This window comes from Girardinichthys multiradiatus, chromosome 19 (genome assembly GCF_021462225.1).
Source record: "Girardinichthys multiradiatus isolate DD_20200921_A chromosome 19, DD_fGirMul_XY1, whole genome shotgun sequence".
Lineage (NCBI taxonomy): Eukaryota > Metazoa > Chordata > Actinopteri > Cyprinodontiformes > Goodeidae > Girardinichthys > Girardinichthys multiradiatus.
Genome location: NC_061811.1, coordinates 25,559,240 through 25,566,397, shown reverse-complemented (window position 1 = coordinate 25,566,397; position 7,158 = coordinate 25,559,240). Strand labels below are relative to the sequence as shown.

Here is a 7,158-nt window from a genome sequence, read left to right as displayed (position 1 = left end):
ATTTAACATTTGGAGAATTACATTTTTACATTGGGTCAGATTGATCTGAAAATATTTTATTCTGAAATAAATGACATCCGCATTTGAAAACAGCTTTTTGTATTTGCTCAGCAGTGATGGCATCACTCACAAGTGACAAGGTCGTTAAACAGGGTGATTGTGTTAATCCCGCCCCTCCGGGACCGTCGGCAGCGGGTGCCAAACCTCCCCTGCTCCATGCCGAGTTGTGACGCTCTGCAGCCGGGCTGCTGCTGCTTCTTCTGCTGCTGCTGCTGGCGCCTCCCCGTCTTCAGCGCCTCACGCTCAGGGGAACTGCCATGAGATCTCCCCGCGCTCCTCACCGGCACCTGGATGCGAGAGAAGCGTGCGGAAAGCGCGGCTAACCGGCCGCAGATCATGACTTCATAGGTTCTGGTTTGGAAAACGGTCTCCGGGCATCTCCAATTACACTGACCAGTGCTGGGGACGAGATCGCTGGAAGTAAATGAGAGCGGAGCCGGACCTTGGGTAGTTCTGAAAGAAGCCGTCACTCAAACAGGTTGTTAGGATATTCTTCATTCTAAGAGGTAAGCTTTAAGTTGATTAGAATTCATTCTTAATTAGGTTCAAATGGGCTTAATGAGGGCAATGTAACTGACCTGTGGCAGCCTGTTCAAACATTATTTAGAAATGCGATTAATTATGCAAAATTATAATTTAAAGTGGCTTTTACTGTAATTATAATGATGCAAGTAGATAGGTCAGAGAAATTATTGCAATGCATTTTTGATTTATATATATATATATCCTATATATCCAATAAGATATATATATATCCTAATAGTAAATGTGTAAGAGAAGGACGGTTAAATGCAAAGCTGATAAAGGACATGAAAGTGATAAATGAAGGGATGCACTCCCCATCTTAATGAAGACAGATCGATGTATGTGACTTTTGGTCCCCACCTTGACTCATTTCGGCTCATCTACTCTTGCTGTTGGGGTCAGAGGTGTCTCTTGACATCATGGTTAAATGTGATCTCATCCCTCTTTCTTTCAACCCTCTCAGGGGCCTTCGGAGAACAGCCAAGGATGCTTTCCCACAGATGGTGACTTAAAAAGGTAAAATTTGTTGGTGCATGAATGATATCTCTTTCAAATGCATTCACAAAGTTGAAGGTGAAAACTGGATATATTGATCCATGTTGTTTTTTGTTATTGTCTGCTGTCTTGTTATTTTCTGATGCTGTAAGGGAAGGTGCTTCTTCACCCCATCAGCCATGATCTAAACAGCTGCTTCAGCTTTTGGTGTTTTCTTTGTTTTAAGGCATAAAATTAAACCAAAATGACCCATAATAAACTAAACTTATGTAATAAGGACAGGAAAACCTCTGTCAACATCAAACAACTAAGCTCAATTGCATCGGTTACCAATAATTTGGTATTAAAAGGATGAGTAATTCCAAGCAAGGAGTTTGAAAATGAACGCTCTCAGTTGTCATCGCACCTCTGTCTCATTCCTGCTGGATTCGACTCCGTGTTCTCTGGCAGCAGGTGTCTCTGTCCTAGATGGATCCTCTCCTCACACACCGAGATGAGTGCTTTCAGCGGCGGACGAGGCATAAAAAAGTTCACATTGTACTACCTGGCTAAATTGCCCCAGTGATGGAAAAATATTGTTCTAGGAACAATACTTGAATAATTGAAGCCTGCAGGCTTTAAATTTTGCAGGGGCTCGCTGTGATTTCCAGCAAAAAGTTGGCCACCTCAACAAAATATTCATATTATTATTTAAGAACGGATATATCAGGTCTCTTGCTCTCGTAGTCCGCCTGTATGTTCTCTGTGTCCCACCTGTCACTGGTTGTAAAATCATCTCCCCATTTCTTTTTGAAAGGAACTAACTCAGCTTTTATAAAATTTGTTTAGGCAAAGGGAAACAGTTTTGCAGTATTTACTTGAAAATTTAAAACAAAAGTGTTTTGTCCTTTAAAACAGAAAATAAACAAATTTCCATTATTGCTGCAATTATGTCGTATTAATTATTACATTTAAATTATGAATAATTTGTAATTCTTCTTATTTTGACTGTGATAGATTAAAGCCATTCGCCCTAGGTCAATTTGTACCATTCCTAAATGTGTGTCACATTTTATACCCACGTTTTTCACTTTTTTTCAATTTCATTGATGTAAACAATCAATTTTTATGCCTACAGGTACCTACAGAATGTAGAAAAAACATTTTGTATTCAGACTTTACTCCCTATTACATTGTCCAAATGTTGTGCCTTTCCTTCTCCACTTTCTTTCTTGTGACCTTCCTTCCTCCCTCTCTCATTCCCTATCTTTCCTTCTATTCTTCCTTCATTGTGTCCTCCATTCATTCTTTATGTCCCTTCTTTCTTCTCTTGTTTTTTTTTCTTCTTTTCATTCCTTTCTACATTTTTTTAACCTTCATGTGCTCTCTCTTTTCTCCTCTGTTCCTTATGTCCTTCCTGGTATCCTCACTTCCTTCCTTCCTACTATCTAACCTTATGTTCTGCCCTCCTTCTTTATTTCCTTGCATCCTTCTTTCTTCTCTTTCTTTTTTCCTAATTCCTTTTCTTTCATGTGTCTTTCTTTCCTTTATTTCTTGTGTCCTTCATTCATTCATTCTATCCTCCTTCTTCATCCATTTCTTCCTTGTATCGTTCCATCCCTCCTTTTTGTATTTACTTTCTTTCATCTCTCCATGTGTCCTTCTTTCCTTCCATGTGCCCTTTCTTCCTTCTGTCCTTGTATCCATCCTCCCTTGTATTTTTCATCCTTTCCATCTGTGTTTCCAATCAGATGTTTATCATGAAATCAATTTATTTCTTTTGATAATTAAGTGTTTCCAATCAATTATGGGGATACACTTTAATAAAAATGCATAATATTTTACTTATGTTAAATTGGCATATTAGTTTTTGAACATCATATGTAGCACCATATTTCCAATGATTGTGATTCTGATTTCTTTTTGGGCCAAATAAATTCTTGAAATTTAAGAGTTGTGATCACTGATGACACTAAAATATCTCTAACTGACCTCCAGTCGGTAGATATTATTTTTTTGAGTCAACTGACCTAATTTCCTGACAGTAGATCATAGAAATTGGTTGGTATGAAACATCTTGTGGTAGAGGAGTCCTTTTTGTCCCCGAAGAGTTCTGATGGAAAACAACCAAAACTTTAAAAGTCTGAAATGGCAAAGAGCTGAAACAACCAGCACCCAAAGCAAATGTTCCTGATGAATTTGATTGTATTTCTCAATTGCCTTTTTTGCAGAATATTGTTCATTTTTGTTATTCTGCTCTTTTTTGGGTGTTTTTCATATCATATTTTCCAAGAGACAAATTTGTCTGGTAACAGGGTAAAGTGTAGTAGCCTTTGTTCAGCCAGCTGACTGGCAGTGTGCAGCAACATGTGCGGAAGGGCAGCTCCTCATTACTCTACTCTCTAAACAGCTGGAGAACACTCTGCCCCCTCCAGCATGAAGCGTTTTTACTTCTGTTAAATACAAAGACTTCCTAGTTTTTAAGAGACTGGAAATAAAACACATCCTACAGGAAGGTACTTTGCATTAATGCTCAATCACTTCTTGATTATGCTTATTTGTTCCTGCCGATCAGCTGCTTAAGAAAGACTGAACCTTAAAGCTAATTGGTCTTTATTCTGGTTTCCGATCACCTATTTCCTTAAAGGTCACTAATGTCACTTTTCCATGGGTTCTACTTTGGCCGGCTCCACTCCACTCAGCCCGTTTTGCAACCGTTTCCATTACTGGCTTTTCTGGCACGGTACTGGCATTTTTGGTACCTACTCAGCTGCTGGTCTTATTGGGGCTGAGTAAGGGCAAAATGGGATGTGAACAGATTGCTGTTCACTGATTGGCCATGGGCGAGAAATGAGAAGGTGTACGCCGAGGTAGCTGAGTGAATGACAAGTCACGGATTTTACTGCACAGCGCAACAGTGAAAAGCTAATAACACTCAAGAGTGACTATAAAAATATTAAGGACCACAATGACCGGAGTGGGTCAAACCGAAACCCGTGGTTCTGGTTCAGAATCATGGACACATAATGTGCAACGTTAAGCGTTTATTTTACTTTGCACAGCACATGATGTAGACAGCTGGAGGTGGAGCTTCAAGCCACATCTCCAGCCTTGAATTGAAACACAACAGGTTTCATGATGAGTAGAGCGAGGTTGAGTGGAGTGAAGCTGTGTGGTGCTGAAACCCTAAATGGAAAAGAGGCATAAGAGAGTCATCTCCAACACTTTCATGTCTATTTAGTATTATCACCTACATGATTAGATCATAATGCAAATGCACTGGCCTCTTGCTGTGTGAATCATCACTAAACCTTTAGTCCCCGGATCACTTTCGACACCCCTCTACTAGGAGTTTAAAAGCAAAATGCATGGAAAAGAAGCTCTAAGGATTATCCAGAAAATATTCTATAACTGAATAAAACATAAGGTTTGAGCATTTTGTTACCATTTATTTTTATAATTCTTCAAGATTCTTCAAACTGGCCTGCAACTAATGGTTATTTTGGTACTAAATTATTAATATTTTTTCCGATTAGTCGCACAAATCAACAATTTTTTCATTCCATCTCTACTTTATGTGGGAGCTCCATCTGTTGTCAGTAGCAGTTTATATTTTACTGCACCATTTCATGTCTGCATATGTATGCAGGCCTCTACAACATCATACATTATGATAGTAAATTAAAGTAATGACTTATGAAACAAAAATTTGGAAATACTTTTCTTTGATCAGTTTTAATTCAGAATATTTAAGTCAAATTTTAAATGTTTTATTCTTTGCTTATGACAGATGCTTTAAAACACAGTTTGTGATTGGTAAAGCCTTTATTGTATTTTTGGGGATAAAATGAAGTGTTTGATTCATATAGACCTCTTAAATGAAGTCAAGCATGGAAGCTGCTTTAAGATTGAAGCTAATGCGGGAATAATATACACCAGGCAGACTCTTTAGCTAACTTAAGAATATGCTAAGGTTCATTGTCCATCTGGAAGACCAATTTGCACCAAAGCCTTAACTTCCAGGCTGATGTTTTGAAATGCTGCTACAATTTGTCCACCTAATGTTCTTTCCTCATGATGCCATCTATTTTGTGAAATGCATCAGTTCCTCCTGTAGAAAAATACCTCTAGAACAAGATGCTTTTTTTTGGAATTATGGCTTTTTTTCTGAGTGACCTTTCAGCCCATGTTGGTGTTTCACTGTGAATAATGACATTCTCTTACCAGCTTTGGCTAGCATCATCAGAAGTTTTTTTTTCTGTGGTGAGATCCATATTTCCTTCCTAAACACGTTTATTTGAGATGCAAAACCCATCTCCTTCCTGAACGATTCGATAGTATGACATTCCCATGCTGTTTATACTTCGGTCATCTGGAAATTGTACTCAAGGATGAACTCGATTTGTACAGGTCCGCGAATCCCATCCTGATATCTTCCATGATGTCCAGGAAGCATGTTTGAGCTGTTGCTTTAAAATACATCCTCAGATGTGCCTCCAGTTAACATAAATGCTGTGAATTAGCCATGACATCATCATTGTCTGGGCTTCCTCAAAATGTTTAGGGTACGTACACTTCTGAGTTTTGAAGTAAGTAATAAAACAACTAATGGATCTAAAAAAGTTTGTTTATCTCTTAATTTTCTGTCATACTGTCAAATATTCGACTAGTAATTACTGTACTTTTGGTGTGCGCCGTAAGGCTAAGAGAGATTATACTTTTGCTATTTAGTGAACTAATGTGTTATCTCTTCATACCTTACTCAGCAGGAGTTCAAACAAAATTTTTACCTAAATGTAAGAATATTCCTTTGCATCTTTAGGTTTTCTAATTACATTTTCATTTCAAAGCTTCTCTAATTTCCATTGCTCATTCAGGGATCATCTGGGAGAAGAACCTTCTAAATTCAGAACACAAATCAACATCCCACATAAAACCTATGAGAGAGGCCATGTTCTTTCTTTTTTTTTCTTCTACCCCCTCACTGTTTGAAATGTGTGTGTGTGTGTGTGTGTGTGTGTGTGTGTGTGTGTGTGTGTGTGTGTGTGTGTGTGTGTGTGTGTGTGTGTGTGTGTGCACAAGCTACATGTTAGGTCTTGGGAATGCAGCTGACTACTGCTAGGATTGTTTCATATTCCACAGAGAAAACGAATTAAATTATGACAACTTTCTCTGCTGCCTCTCATCTGCTGCTTTTCACTCTGTCGAGAGATGACAAAGCCGCTAAATATAGGTCCGCAAGTGGAGTGTGACACCTCTCCACCTCTCCCTGCATTTATGTGGGTATGTGGCAGTCGAAAACAAGAGGGCTTCGTGGTAGCCAGAACAAAGGTTTAATCGTCTCACAAAACAATGTGAAGTGTGTTTTTGGAAGAAGGCAGAAATATGAAATGTAAAAGAAAATTATTTTAAGTCACTATATTTATTTGTGTGCTGATGCAGAGGGAGGACTGCAACAACAAAATAAATAGAAATAATGTTTGATGGAGATTGATTTCTTGACAGCATTACTGTTACAGGTCCTTCTCAAAATATTAGCATATTGTGATAAAGTTAATTATTTTCCATAATGTCATGATGAAAATGTAACATTCCTATATTTTAGATTCATTGCACACTAACTGAAATATTTCAGGTCTTTTATTGTCTTAATACAGATGATTTTGGCATACAGCTCATGAAAACCCAAAATTCCTATCTCACAAAATTAGCATATCATTAAAAGGGTCTCTAAACGAGCTATGAACCTAATCATCTGAATCAACGAGTTAACTCTAAACACCTGCAAAAGATTCCTGAGGCCTTTAAAACTCCCAGCCTGGTTCATCACTCAAAACTCCAATCATGGGTAAGACTGCCGACCTGACTGCTGTCCAGAAGGCCACTATTGACACCCTCAAGCAAGAGGGTAAGACACAGAAAGAAATTTCTGAACGAATAGGCTGTTCCCAGAGTGCTGTATCAAGGCACCTCAGTGGGAAGTCTGTGGGAAGGAAAAAGTGTGGCAGAAAACGCTGCACAACGAGAAGAGGTGACCGGACCCTGAGGAAGATTGTGGAGAAGGGCCGATTCCAGACCTTGGGGGACCTGCGGAAGCAG

The 7,158-nt window shown here is 38.7% G+C and overlaps 1 protein-coding gene across 2 annotated transcripts in view; it reads left to right on the top strand.

The window, feature by feature from the left end:
* Positions 1–295: 295 nt before the first annotated feature.
* The window catches only part of LOC124855639 (protein FAM163A-like), a 24,360-nt gene continuing 17,497 nt past the window's right edge, over positions 296–7,158 (top strand). The window contains exons 1-2 of one of the 2 annotated variants that reach the window (XM_047345634.1): positions 296–566; positions 1,049–1,101. The gene's annotated coding sequence lies outside the window, so the exon portion shown is untranslated. The remainder of the gene's footprint in view (positions 567–1,048; positions 1,102–7,158) is intronic. The other variant, XM_047345633.1, reaches the window with a different exon arrangement.